This window comes from Cibotium barometz, chromosome 20, assembly GCF_041138505.1.
Source record: "Cibotium barometz isolate CiBa-2024 chromosome 20, ASM4113850v1, whole genome shotgun sequence".
In the NCBI taxonomy this organism is placed as follows: domain Eukaryota; kingdom Viridiplantae; phylum Streptophyta; class Polypodiopsida; order Cyatheales; family Cibotiaceae; genus Cibotium; species Cibotium barometz.
Genome location: NC_141065.1, coordinates 57647161 through 57660775, shown reverse-complemented (window position 1 = coordinate 57660775; position 13615 = coordinate 57647161).

Sequence of the window (13615 nt, the reverse complement as noted above, 5' to 3'; positions counted from 1 at the left end):
TGTAGTCTTCCTCATCAAAAACTCTTTCTAAAACGTGCTCAGTTTATATGATAATAGGTAATGATCTGTTCGCGTGGCCGTATTAACTTTTTTCAAGTCCGAACACACTTAGTAGCTTTCCATTTTTCTTCAGCATAATGACTGTTGTGGTGCATGGTACCCAGTCAGTGTGCTTGATTTCACATGAATTCAGCAGAGCAATAAGTTGGGATGGTAGAATACTTGGGATTCACATGATAAAGTCTTTGCCTTATTCGTCTTGTTCCTTCTATGATAGAGAATTTGTGTTTTATCACCTCAAGTGGTAGTTCCTTCATGTCTATTTATTTTTAGGCAAATCAATCCTTAATGTAACATACCCATTGTAAATAACAATGTACTTGCTTCAGAGTTGAAAAATATAACTTAGTTTGTCATTTTTACGATCAAAAAACTTCTATTTTTGGAAAATGAGCCATTTTTGTTTAGAAATTTGTAATTTTGAATCCAAATTTGGAATCTACGCGTAATTTTACGCTTAAAATAGTTTTTTCTGAACTAAAAACGGGTACCCGGAATGGGTTTAATTAAGCTTTTAAGCCTTTAATCTGCGAACTTCCGACCAAAAATAGTAACTATCCAGGCGTCTAATCAACGAACGGAATACGCCCCCATGGTCACGGGGCAAGGCCGGACATTTCCGTCAAAAAATATTTTTTGACCCCCCGGACGACGGCGGGCGGCCGGCGTGGGCCCCACACGGGCGCCGCCCGTGAAAAAAACCGACAATCCGCCCGGGACACCCAAGCGTGTACACGACCTAGACGCACCCTCCAGCACACCCCTACACGTACCCCCTCCTCCCAGAACCCTCTATCCACAGGTGTCGCGCTCTCTCTCTCTTGGGGACACCTCCACCCCCATGTGTCACACTTTCTCTCTCCTCGAGACACCTCCACCCCCAGGTGTCTCACGCCCACACCCTCTCCCGGACACCTACACCACCCAGGTGTCACCTTCCCGTACCCGGACGTCCACCCTCCAGCACCTATAAAAGGACCCTCCCAGCCCCCTTCTCCAGACAAGCCCCCAGCAAGCCCCTACGCGCAAGCTCTCTCTCAAGCTCTAGGACATGTCCTACACTCTTCTCCCCCCCCCCCCCCCCCGTGTGAATAGACTTTAAGTGTGCCTCTCCTTCAACCCTTGCCTTGCTCTTCCCTAGGCCTCCCTAGACGTACACTCTTCTCAAGAGCTCTCCAGGTTAAGGACACCCTCTCAATTCCCCCCCCCCCCCCCCATATGCGGCGACTTAAACTTAGGCTAAGAGGTCGTTCCTGCCCATAAGCCCAACAAGCTTTTCCTACCCCAAACGAACTCCGTTTTCGAATCCGTTTGAACCAATAGAATTCTCTCTTTTCTCTCCACGCTCCCAACCTCTTATATTCACCTCGTTTTCTCTCTATCCTCTTAAAAACTCTAGTGCTCCTATGGCGCCGAAACGCCGCCGAATTGAAGAACCGCGCGCTGCCCAAGGAGGGAATGAAGCAAATCGCGTCCCTGCAATCGACTTCGCCCCTCTTGAAGTGAATAGGCATGAAAACGATAACCAGGTTGGTCATTTAAACAGTTTTAAGTAAAATTCTCTCTTATGAAGCTTAATGCAAAGATTCGTAATAATAGGAAAGGAACCAAGGTTAAGCCCCTAGTATAGATGGCCTAAAGTACCTTATGGTTACTCTTAAGTAAAGTTATAGGAAAGTAATCTTGCTTTTAAATCATTGTCTTTCCGAAACGATGGGTTTTTGTTAATGCGTGAATTCATTGAATAAAGGCTATGTCTCTTTTTATTGGATATACTGTTGCTTTATTGCTAACATGCAGGTACAGCTTCTCCCCCCCTTAGCTAACTCCGTGCTTGCCTGTGTAGCCGGGCGGAGGATATAGCGAGGCCGGGAGTCGGCCCAGGGCAATCCCCTCCTATGCCACTGGGAATTGGTTTTCACCATCAGGGTGATGTATATATGCTGCCTAGTTCTGTGGGTCCAGGCTAGTGCGGTGACTTAACCCCCACCTCATGAGGAGACGTCCCCTCCGAAGAGCGAGAGGGTTTGGTACAAGCGTCAGTACCTGAGGGGGTGACAGGACGGCTTGGCCCTCATCGGCTGGCTGACGACGAGGGGAGACGGTCCGTGAGGTTTACCCAGCTGGTTGAGGCTGGAAGATCGAATTCTAGATTATCGATGTAGTTGTGGTTATGGTTATGGTTTGGACATGAGTTTGGATTGGAATATCGGCCCGGTTTCAGGGTCTTTGTAAATATTTTTTCACTGTAAGTATGTTCGTTGATTTCAATGTTATGCTAAGGAAGATTTCCTTTAAGGAATCAAGTGTAATTAATTAACAAAGGAATTTGTTTTTAAGTGTTTCACAGTGTGGTAGGACTTAATTAGAAAATAATTGAATGGGTGAGTGCGTGGAAAGTGGGAGAATGGATGCCCTGACGGTACCATTCTAAGGATGGGTGGACCCGATCAGTCGGGTAGCTTTCTACTTGTCGTAACCTACGATACTTAGGGAATAGTAGAGTCACGAACAAGACTTGTTTTAGGGGACCGAGCCAGCGGCCGTGCCTCATGAATACGGGGGAAAAAGGCGTTGGCTTCCTTGAACCAAGTGTGGGTCTTGTTCCATCTCCACGCACATCTCGTGCTGGGGATTAGAATTTCCTTTAGGATGACTACGTTTCCCCTGCGAGATAGAGTTAGGTCCGTCCGTTTGCTCGTAACCTCGTATTTCTACGAGATCGAGGTGTCGTCGATCGGAAAATAACACGAGACTTGACCGCCTATCAAAAGGATTCCCCCGCCCTACGGGTCGGGGGGCCTTACACGTGGTATCAGAGCGCGTTTAGACTTGGGAGATTTTATATTGTATTCTCTTGTTGCTCTAGGAATTCTTGTTAAACTAATCTAGTTACTGCTGGATGCAGGAGGACGAGATGGATCCCTATTCTCGCTTCCTGGTATTCCAATGCATGTTCATGACTGCTTGTCGCTCTTCCGAATTCGAGTTCCGTGACACTATGATGCACATTGTAGACAAGCTAACCCTTCCTCTTTACACTCGCATCGAAAGGGGATGGAACAGAACTGAGTATTGGCATCGTCGATCTACCTACTTCATCATTCGAGCTGAGCACGTCGGCAATCTCACCAACGACTTGAGGCGGATCCGATATGCCGAGATGTTGCGGATGGTTCGCCTGTTCTGGTTTATTGGCACTCCTCGTAACACCTATGTCACTATCGATGGGAATCGCATGCTGCAGAATCGTTGGGTTTATGATAAGGTGACTCAAGTTGTACCCCCTGATAGAGTAGCCGTTACCCGTCTTTCTAGACGAGGTTTACCTCCCCTACCAGAGACTTATCGAGTTCTTGAAACCATGGGAGAACCCCCCTACTTTTTCAATGCTACCACCGCAGATCTTTATTAGGTTTCCTAGAGGACTACCATGTAAATAAATAAGATTGGATTTAGTCCAATCCTTGTAAATGGCTTGGTTTACTTGTAAATGGCTTGGTTTACTTGTAAATATTAAAGCTTGGAATAAAAAGTTTTGATTTTCACACTCATTGTCTTATGTGTATTAAACCGCCTAAGCGTCATAATTCTAAATTTAGCTTCTTATTGATAACCAGGATCGTCAACTTCTTGCTCCCAATGCATTATATACAGATACACAGGAGAAGAAGCTTCTCCTCAAACAAATGCAACCTCCCTCATTTAATGGGGCAGGTTCAAAGATTGAAAGGGATGCAGAAGTTTGGATAGAAGCCATGGACGATTACTTTTCGGCTGCTGGTACAGGAATTGGGAATCAATCCATGCTTGCTAGATTCCGTCTTACCGGGGACGCCAAACTTTGGTGGAAGCAATGGTGCCGAGATAAGGGCGTCACTGAAGATACCCAAACCTGGAGTGACATTAAGCAAGCTGTGAAGGGCCGTTATCTTCCCCCATCTCATGAATCTATTAAGATGAACGAGTTCTTCAGCCTCAAGCAGCTTAGCTTAACCTTGGAGGAATACTACTCAAAATTTGTCACACTTGGCAAATATGCTCCACCTATGTCGATCACTCAACAAGTGGCCCGATTTTGCCAAGGGCTGAATGAACCTTTGGATTCTCGCCTTGAAGCAATGAGGCCAACTACCTTACAAGATGCTCTTACTCGAGCCAAACCTCTGGCTAAAGAAGTAAAGAGTGGTCAAGCAAAGAAGAGAGTCTATCCTGAGTCTAACCCAAGGGGGCGCCTTCAGAGGAATTACCAATCGAATTTCCTCCACAACACTATTGGTCAGTACCCCAATAATTTTGTCCCCCGCAGTTATGCTAATTCCACTTCAGAATCCTATGGGGACCAAAGGTGCTTTTATTGCAATGAAGTTGGCCACTTCCGGAATGAATGCCCCAAACTTGCAAGATCCTCTCTCAATCCTAATGTCATTCCTGCTCCACAAGGCGGCCGGGGAGTTCAAGGTCGTGGGACTCCTAATAACCGCCAGGCTGGACGAGGTGGTGGTGGACGTGGTAGAGGTCGTGGAGTGACTGCCCGTGTCTGCTCTATGATTGGTGAACCGACTTTAGAGATGGAAGAAGAAGAGCAAGCCACCATTCATGCAGCTATAGAACATCAAGGACCTAATCAGCAGTTTTCTGTTATCCAAGCTCCGGCTACTTATCAAGGTAGATCTTTCCAGCTTTTGGTTGATTGTGGTAGTACGCATTCATTTCTTTCTCCAAAATGCTTGCGTAAGTTACAGTTAGATCAAAAACCAGCCCAAGCAATGATTGTTGAGTTAGCTAGTGGAAAAGAAGAAGTATCCCGACATTGTGTGGGAGATCTTGAATTTGAATTGGATGGTGAATCAACCCATGGGTATTTTAGAAGCTTACCATTAGGGATTTATGATGGAATCCTTGGTATGGATTGGTTAATTGCAAACAATGCTGACATTCACTGTGCTGAAGGAAGCATCACCTTTAAGAATAGTCAAGGACAGGTAGTATCAGCCCAGGGAAAAACAGGTAAACCCAAATTTCATTTGGTCAAAGCTAATCGTCTTCTTAAGGGAGTGCGCAAGGGCCAACAGATCTTCCTTGTCAAACTCAACAAGGTAGAAGAAAGCAACCCAGATTTAGAACCCTCTTGGCTCCAGGAGTTTTCAGATATCTTTCCAGAGGAACTTACAAAACTACCCCCATCTCGAGAAGTAGATCATGGGATTGAGTTAATCCCTGGTGCTGAATCAGTTTCAAGGAGACCTTACAAAATGTCTCTTCCCGAAGCCATAGAGCTCAAGGAACAACTTAGGCAGCTTATTGAGCAAGGATTCATTCGCCCTAGTAATTCCCCATGGGGAGCGCCTGTTCTTTTCCAGAGAAAGAAGGATGGCTCGCTTCGGCTTTGTATTGACTACCGAGGCCTAAACAAGGTCACTGTCAAAAACAAATACCCCATTCCTCGCATCGACGAACTTCTTGACAGACTTTATGGATCCAAAGTTTTCTCCAAGATGGATTTAAGGTCTGGCTACTATCAAATTAGGATCAAGGAATCAGATATCTCTAAAACCGCTTTCAATACCCGCTATGGCCACTATGAATTTACAGTCATGCCATTCGGATTAACCAATGCTCCCGCCACCTTCAACCGCCTGATGCAGGATATCTTCCGACCCTACTTGGATGAATTTGTCCTTGTCTTCTTCGATGACATCTTGGTCTATTCTCAGTCAAAAGAGGAACATGAGGAGCATGTACGCAAAGTATTGCAAATACTGCGCGAACATAAGCTCTATGCCAAGAAAAGCAAATGTACCTTCTTCACTTCCCAAATTGAATATCTAGGGTTCATTGTCTCCTCAAAGGGCATCTCAGTAGACCCTGCCAAAGTCAAGGATATATTGGAATGGCCACCCCCTAGGACAGTCAAAGAAATCCGTGGGTTTCTAGGCATCACAGGATGGTATAGGATCTTCATCAAGGATTATGCCAAGATAGCCGCACCCTTAACTGATCTCCTCAAGAAGGAATGCAAGATAGTATGGTTACCAATCCACCAAATCAGTTTTAGCCAACTTAAAGCTATCCTCACCTCAGCACCAGTTCTGAAGCTCCCTGACTTCACCAAAGAGTTTGAGGTTGTCACTGATGCTAGTGGCCTTGCACTTGGTGGTGTCTTAATTCAAGAAGGAAGGCCTGTGGCTTACACTTCTCGTAAGCTTAAATCCTATGAAGTCAATTATGCCACCCATGATTTGGAACTCCTTGCAGTTGTTCATTGTTTCAAGTTATGGAGACACTATCTCCTAGGCCGTAAGTTTCTGCTTGTAACTGACCACCAGAGCTTAAAGTGGATCTTCACCCAGCCCAATCTCAACATGAGGCAAAGGAGGTGGATTGAGATTCTGCAAGAGTTTGATTTTGATATCAAATTTCGTCCTGGAAAGGATAATGTTGTAGCAGATGCCCTCAGTCGCAAATCCTTCCTAAGTGCAATCTCTATGCCAAATAACCCCATCCTAGAGAAGGTAAAGCAGGTTTCACTTCATGACCCTGATTACCAAAAGCTAGTAAGTCTGGTTCACAAGGAGGCACCCACAGAAAAGGAAAATATATTGATCAAGGGATACACCCTCGATGATGAATGCCTCTACTTCATGCATAGGTTATGTATCCCCAAAGATCTTGCACTAAAGAAGATGATCTTGTATGAAGCTCATGATAGCCCCGTAGCAGGACATCCAGGTTATGCAAAAACCTTGAATGCCTTAAGGAGAAGTTATTTTTGGCCTGGAATGAAGAGAGATATCCTTCAATACATCAGACAATGCCTTTCATGTCAAAGGATTAAAGCTGAAAGAATCAAAATGCCCGGGAAACTCCAACCTCTGGACATTCCTCAGATGAAGTGGGAATGTATCAGTATGGATTTTGTCACAAGTCTTCCCACAACACAAGGAGGGTATGATTCTATATTAGTAGTTGTGGATATGCTTACCAAAGTCACTCATATTATCCCAGTAAAGAAGACATTTAAATCTTCTGATATTGCCCGCCTTTTCATCAGGGAAATCTTTAGGCTTCATGGATTGCCAAAAAGAATAGTCAGTGACCGGGACTCTGACTTCACTTCAAAGTTCTGGACATCATTATTCCAGGCTATTGGAACACAACTTTGTTTCAGTACAGCTTACCACCCAGAAACAGATGGTCAAACTGAGAGAGTTAATCAGGTTATAGAAGACATCTTGAGAGCCTATTGTGGGCGTGAACCAAAGAAGTGGATTCAGTATCTCCCTCTAGTGGAATTCTCTTACAATACATCCTATCACCAAAGCATAGGGATGTCACCATTCAAAGCTCTTTATGGTCAGGAATGTTTGTCTCCCTTAAATTTCTCTGACCCCACACTAAAGGTTGAAGCCTCCAGGATAATGCTTGAAGAAATGGAAGAACAAACCAAAGCTATTCGTAAGGATATTAAAGCCGCCCAGGATCGACAGAAGCATTATGCTGATACCAAAAGATCTGACAGAATTTTTCAGCAAGGAGACAAAGTTTTTCTTCGAGTGCGGCCAAAGAGAAGTTCTCTATCTCTTGGAAAATTTAGGAAACTGAGTCCAAGGTATTGTGGGCCTTATGAAGTCATCAAATGTTTGGGGAAACATGCCTACAAACTTCGCCTCCCAACCCACCTCAAGATCCATGATGTATTCCATGTAAGCTTACTAAAGCCATATGTGCCTCATCCTGATCATGTTCTTGATGATGAACAAATTGTAATGCCAACTCAGGGAGTCCTTGAAATGAGACCTAATAGAATCATCGACTCTAGAGAAAGAGTGCTTCGCAATAGAATCCTTAGGGAACATTTAGTGGAATGGAAAGATTACCCTGAGGAGGATGCCACTTGGGAGGAAGAGTCAACCCTCCAAAAGAATTACCCAGAGTTCGTGCCGAGATGAGGACATCTCGAGTTCTTTTAGTAGGGAAGGATGTAACATACCCATTGTAAATAACAATGTACTTGCTTCAGAGTTGAAAAATATAACTTAGTTTGTCATTTTTACGATCAAAAAACTTCTATTTTTGGAAAATGAGCCATTTTTGTTTAGAAATTTGTAATTTTGAATCCAAATTTGGAATCTACGCGTAATTTTACGCTTAAAATAGTTTTTTCTGAACTAAAAACGGGTACCCGGAATGGGTTTAATTAAGCTTTTAAGCCTTTAATCTGCGAACTTCCGACCAAAAATAGTAACTATCCAGGCGTCTAATCAACGAACGGAATACGCCCCCATGGTCACGGGGCAAGGCCGGACATTTCCGTCAAAAAATATTTTTTGACCCCCCGGACGACGGCGGGCGGCCGGCGTGGGCCCCACACGGGCGCCGCCCGTGAAAAAAACCGACAATCCGCCCGGGACACCCAAGCGTGTACACGACCTAGACGCACCCTCCAGCACACCCCTACACGTACCCCCTCCTCCCAGAACCCTCTATCCACAGGTGTCGCGCTCTCTCTCTCTTGGGGACACCTCCACCCCCATGTGTCACACTTTCTCTCTCCTCGAGACACCTCCACCCCCAGGTGTCTCACGCCCACACCCTCTCCCGGACACCTACACCACCCAGGTGTCACCTTCCCGTACCCGGACGTCCACCCTCCAGCACCTATAAAAGGACCCTCCCAGCCCCCTTCTCCAGACAAGCCCCCAGCAAGCCCCTACGCGCAAGCTCTCTCTCAAGCTCTAGGACATGTCCTACACTCTTCTCCCCCCCCCCCCCCCGTGTGAATAGACTTTAAGTGTGCCTCTCCTTCAACCCTTGCCTTGCTCTTCCCTAGGCCTCCCTAGACGTACACTCTTCTCAAGAGCTCTCCAGGTTAAGGACACCCTCTCAATTCCCCCCCCCCCCCCCCCCCCCATATGCGGCGACTTAAACTTAGGCTAAGAGGTCGTTCCTGCCCATAAGCCCAACAAGCTTTTCCTACCCCAAACGAACTCCGTTTTCGAATCCGTTTGAACCAATAGAATTCTCTCTTTTCTCTCCACGCTCCCAACCTCTTATATTCACCTCGTTTTCTCTCTATCCTCTTAAAAACTCTAGTGCTCCTATGGCGCCGAAACGCCGCCGAATTGAAGAACCGCGCGCTGCCCAAGGAGGGAATGAAGCAAATCGCGTCCCTGCAATCGACTTCGCCCCTCTTGAAGTGAATAGGCATGAAAACGATAACCAGGTTGGTCATTTAAACAGTTTTAAGTAAAATTCTCTCTTATGAAGCTTAATGCAAAGATTCGTAATAATAGGAAAGGAACCAAGGTTAAGCCCCTAGTATAGATGGCCTAAAGTACCTTATGGTTACTCTTAAGTAAAGTTATAGGAAAGTAATCTTGCTTTTAAATCATTGTCTTTCCGAAACGATGGGTTTTTGTTAATGCGTGAATTCATTGAATAAAGGCTATGTCTCTTTTTATTGGATATACTGTTGCTTTATTGCTAACATGCAGGTACAGCTTCTCCCCCCCTTAGCTAACTCCGTGCTTGCCTGTGTAGCCGGGCGGAGGATATAGCGAGGCCGGGAGTCGGCCCAGGGCAATCCCCTCCTATGCCACTGGGAATTGGTTTTCACCATCAGGGTGATGTATATATGCTGCCTAGTTCTGTGGGTCCAGGCTAGTGCGGTGACTTAACCCCCACCTCATGAGGAGACGTCCCCTCCGAAGAGCGAGAGGGTTTGGTACAAGCGTCAGTACCTGAGGGGGTGACAGGACGGCTTGGCCCTCATCGGCTGGCTGACGACGAGGGGAGACGGTCCGTGAGGTTTACCCAGCTGGTTGAGGCTGGAAGATCGAATTCTAGATTATCGATGTAGTTGTGGTTATGGTTATGGTTTGGACATGAGTTTGGATTGGAATATCGGCCCGGTTTCAGGGTCTTTGTAAATATTTTTTCACTGTAAGTATGTTCGTTGATTTCAATGTTATGCTAAGGAAGATTTCCTTTAAGGAATCAAGTGTAATTAATTAACAAAGGAATTTGTTTTTAAGTGTTTCACAGTGTGGTAGGACTTAATTAGAAAATAATTGAATGGGTGAGTGCGTGGAAAGTGGGAGAATGGATGCCCTGACGGTACCATTCTAAGGATGGGTGGACCCGATCAGTCGGGTAGCTTTCTACTTGTCGTAACCTACGATACTTAGGGAATAGTAGAGTCACGAACAAGACTTGTTTTAGGGGACCGAGCCAGCGGCCGTGCCTCATGAATACGGGGGAAAAAGGCGTTGGCTTCCTTGAACCAAGTGTGGGTCTTGTTCCATCTCCACGCACATCTCGTGCTGGGGATTAGAATTTCCTTTAGGATGACTACGTTTCCCCTGCGAGATAGAGTTAGGTCCGTCCGTTTGCTCGTAACCTCGTATTTCTACGAGATCGAGGTGTCGTCGATCGGAAAATAACACGAGACTTGACCGCCTATCAAAAGGATTCCCCCGCCCTACGGGTCGGGGGGCCTTACACTTAAATTCTTTTATCAAATCTACTAGCTCCCTTCTCCTCCCAAGTTAGATCCTTCCCTTCATGTCTATGTATTTCCAAGCAAATGAGTCCTTAAATTCTATTAGCAAGTCTACAATCTCCCTTTCCTCTCCTCTCAAATTAGATCCTTAGCACAATGAACACTGGTTTGGGATCCTACACCCACGTTCAGCAAAGTCTCCTTCCTTGACTTTTGTGGTAGGTTCTAATGCAAAAACCTATTTGTTAATCGATTGTATATGAGTTATAATGCTCAGGAAGTGGTCTTAAGTCCATTACATCATCGTCGTTTGCTTGAATTTGGGTGAAAATCCTGTTGTCCTCCTCGCATTCAACATCTCCCAAGGCTTGGTTTCTCTTATGTCTTTCTAATTTAGAAAGTCATGGCTCATCCTCGCTCTAGAGACATGTGGTTAGGGAAATTGAGATTGTATACAGACCATAGATGTAGCTAGCTTTCCATCATTCTTGTCACCAAAGACTATTGGGCCTTTGCAATCTTACCCTATAGAGAGATGTAAAAGAATAGGTTGAAGAAACTCAAGAACCACAAGTTATGATGGACATGGACGAGAGTTTAATACCTCACAACACTTGAGACAAGATAGTAATGTTCCTAAATTCATATGCATCCCAATCAATCCATTGGGCCATTACTATGCTGAGATTGATGACACGAATGTTGTCATTCCTATCTACCATAATGGATATTAGGCAATTACGATCCTAGATGATGGAGTGGGATGGTGAGAATCATTAAAAGAAAAATGTTGAGAAAAATGAAAAAAGATGGCCTTAAAATGAATGGATTTTGTCATAAAAATGGATCTTGTGTAAAAATGGAAGATCGAACATTTGCGAGACTCGTGGGATCTTGTAGAGCAAATTGAAAATGTTTTTGTTCCGATATCATCACACATATCTATTTATGAATTTCTTACACTCGCAAGACGCATGTGATGTCATACTTGGCATATCTTTCATGAAGGAGGCTAGGTTGGTGTGCATGATTGGGCCTTAGACCAAATCTAGTTACAAAAATAGCCCAAGTTCTGAAGGTGGATTTACAGACTTGGAAGACTCATCTTATGGATGGCACCCTCTTTGAAAATGTGTCTATTACCACTAAATCACACATCTATGCAAGTGTGTGAACTAAATATTTCTCCAAACAAGGTAAGGGGGAGGACATAATGTATGCACCCCTCCCTCCATTATGTATGCACCCCTCCCTTGTGTAGATTTCATTGAAAAATGGATGTTCATGTTGTTAACGATTGATGTATTCTATGGTGGGAAACCAAGTACATGGATTTGAACTCAATGAAGTAAGGTCCTTTGACTTCTATCCTAGTGATAAGAGTTGGGACTACTATGTGATGTGTCAAAAGCAAAGTTTTCAACAAGCTCTGATTACGAATCATCACCCGAAAGGGAAACACATTAGAATAAGGTTAAGGCAAAAGTGTTATCAATCTAGGCATAACACCATGTTACGACGAAGAAAAGGGAGAAACGTACAATGTCTAAGATACATCAAGGCGCTAAAAAGGTGTATGAGGACTATTATGAGAGTTGAGGCAAAGAACTCTAGAGAAAAAATCACTATTCATGGTGGTAAGATAAAAGAGAGACCCCAATCTCTAGAGCGAGGATGAGCCATGACTTTCTAAATTAGAAAGACATAAGAGAAACCAAGCCTTGGGAGACGTTGAATGCGAGGAGGACAACAAGATTTTCACCCAAATTCAAGCAAACGATGATGATGTAATGGACTTAAGACCACTTCCTGAGCATTATAACTCATATACAATCGATTAACAAATAGGTTTTTGCATTAGAACCTACCACAAAAGTCAAGGAAGGAGACTTTGCTGAACGTGGGTGTAGGATCCCAAACCAGTGTTCATTGTGCTAAGGATCTAATTTGAGAGGAGAGGAAAGGGAGATTGTAGACTTGCTAATAGAATTTAAGGACTCATTTGCTTGGAAATACATAGACATGAAGGGAAGGATCTAACTTGGGAGGAGAAGGGAGCTAGTAGATTTGATAAAAGAATTTAAGGATTGATTTGCCTAAAAATAAATAGACATGAAGGAACTACCACTTGAGGTGATAAAACACAAAATCTCTATCATAGAAGGAACAAGACGAATAAAGCAAAGACTTTATCATATGAATCCCAAGTATTCTACCATCCCACCTTATTGCTCTGCTGAATTCATGTGAAATCAAGCACACTGACTGGGTACCATGCACCACAACAGTCATTATGCTGAAGAAAAATGGAAAGCTACTGAGTGTGTTCGGACTTGAAAAAAGTTAATACGGCCATGCGAACAGATCATTACCTATTATCATATTAACTGAGCACGTTTTAGAAAGAGTTTTTGATGAGGAAGACTACAGCTTCTTGGATGGTTTCTCTAGCTAAACAAGTGTCCCATCGCTCATGAGAATAATCATAAGATCACAATAACCCACTATGGCACCATATTCTTTCCTATTGGGTTATGCCCCTTGGACTTATCAATGCCTCTGCAACATTTCAATAGTCTTCCTGAACTTGTGTAGAAGGCCTGTTGCTCTGAACTGTTTTTGCTTTGTGAAGACTGTTGGTCTTCACCCAAGCTCTTCTCTTTGATAATCAGCATAGACACCAAATCTGTAAAGTTGGGAATGTTTTCCCGAGTCTGAATAGACGTCTTGAACGCCTTGTATTGTGGCCCGAGACCACGTAGACAGACTTCCACCTTGTCATCATCATCTACTGACACACCAATAGATGCAAGGGATTCCACAATACCCTTTATCTTCAGCGCATAGTCATTCACAGACATGCTCTTTTTCTCCACAGTATGAAGTTCATTCTTCAACTATATCTTGTGTGCCTTGGTATTTGTTTCATAGAGCTTTACCAAGGTGTCCCACGCCTCCTTGGGGGACTTGGCATCCTGAATGTGCCCAATCATGGTGTCCTGTATACCAATGGAGAGCCAATACATAACCTTCCTGGCTCCTTGGTTCCAG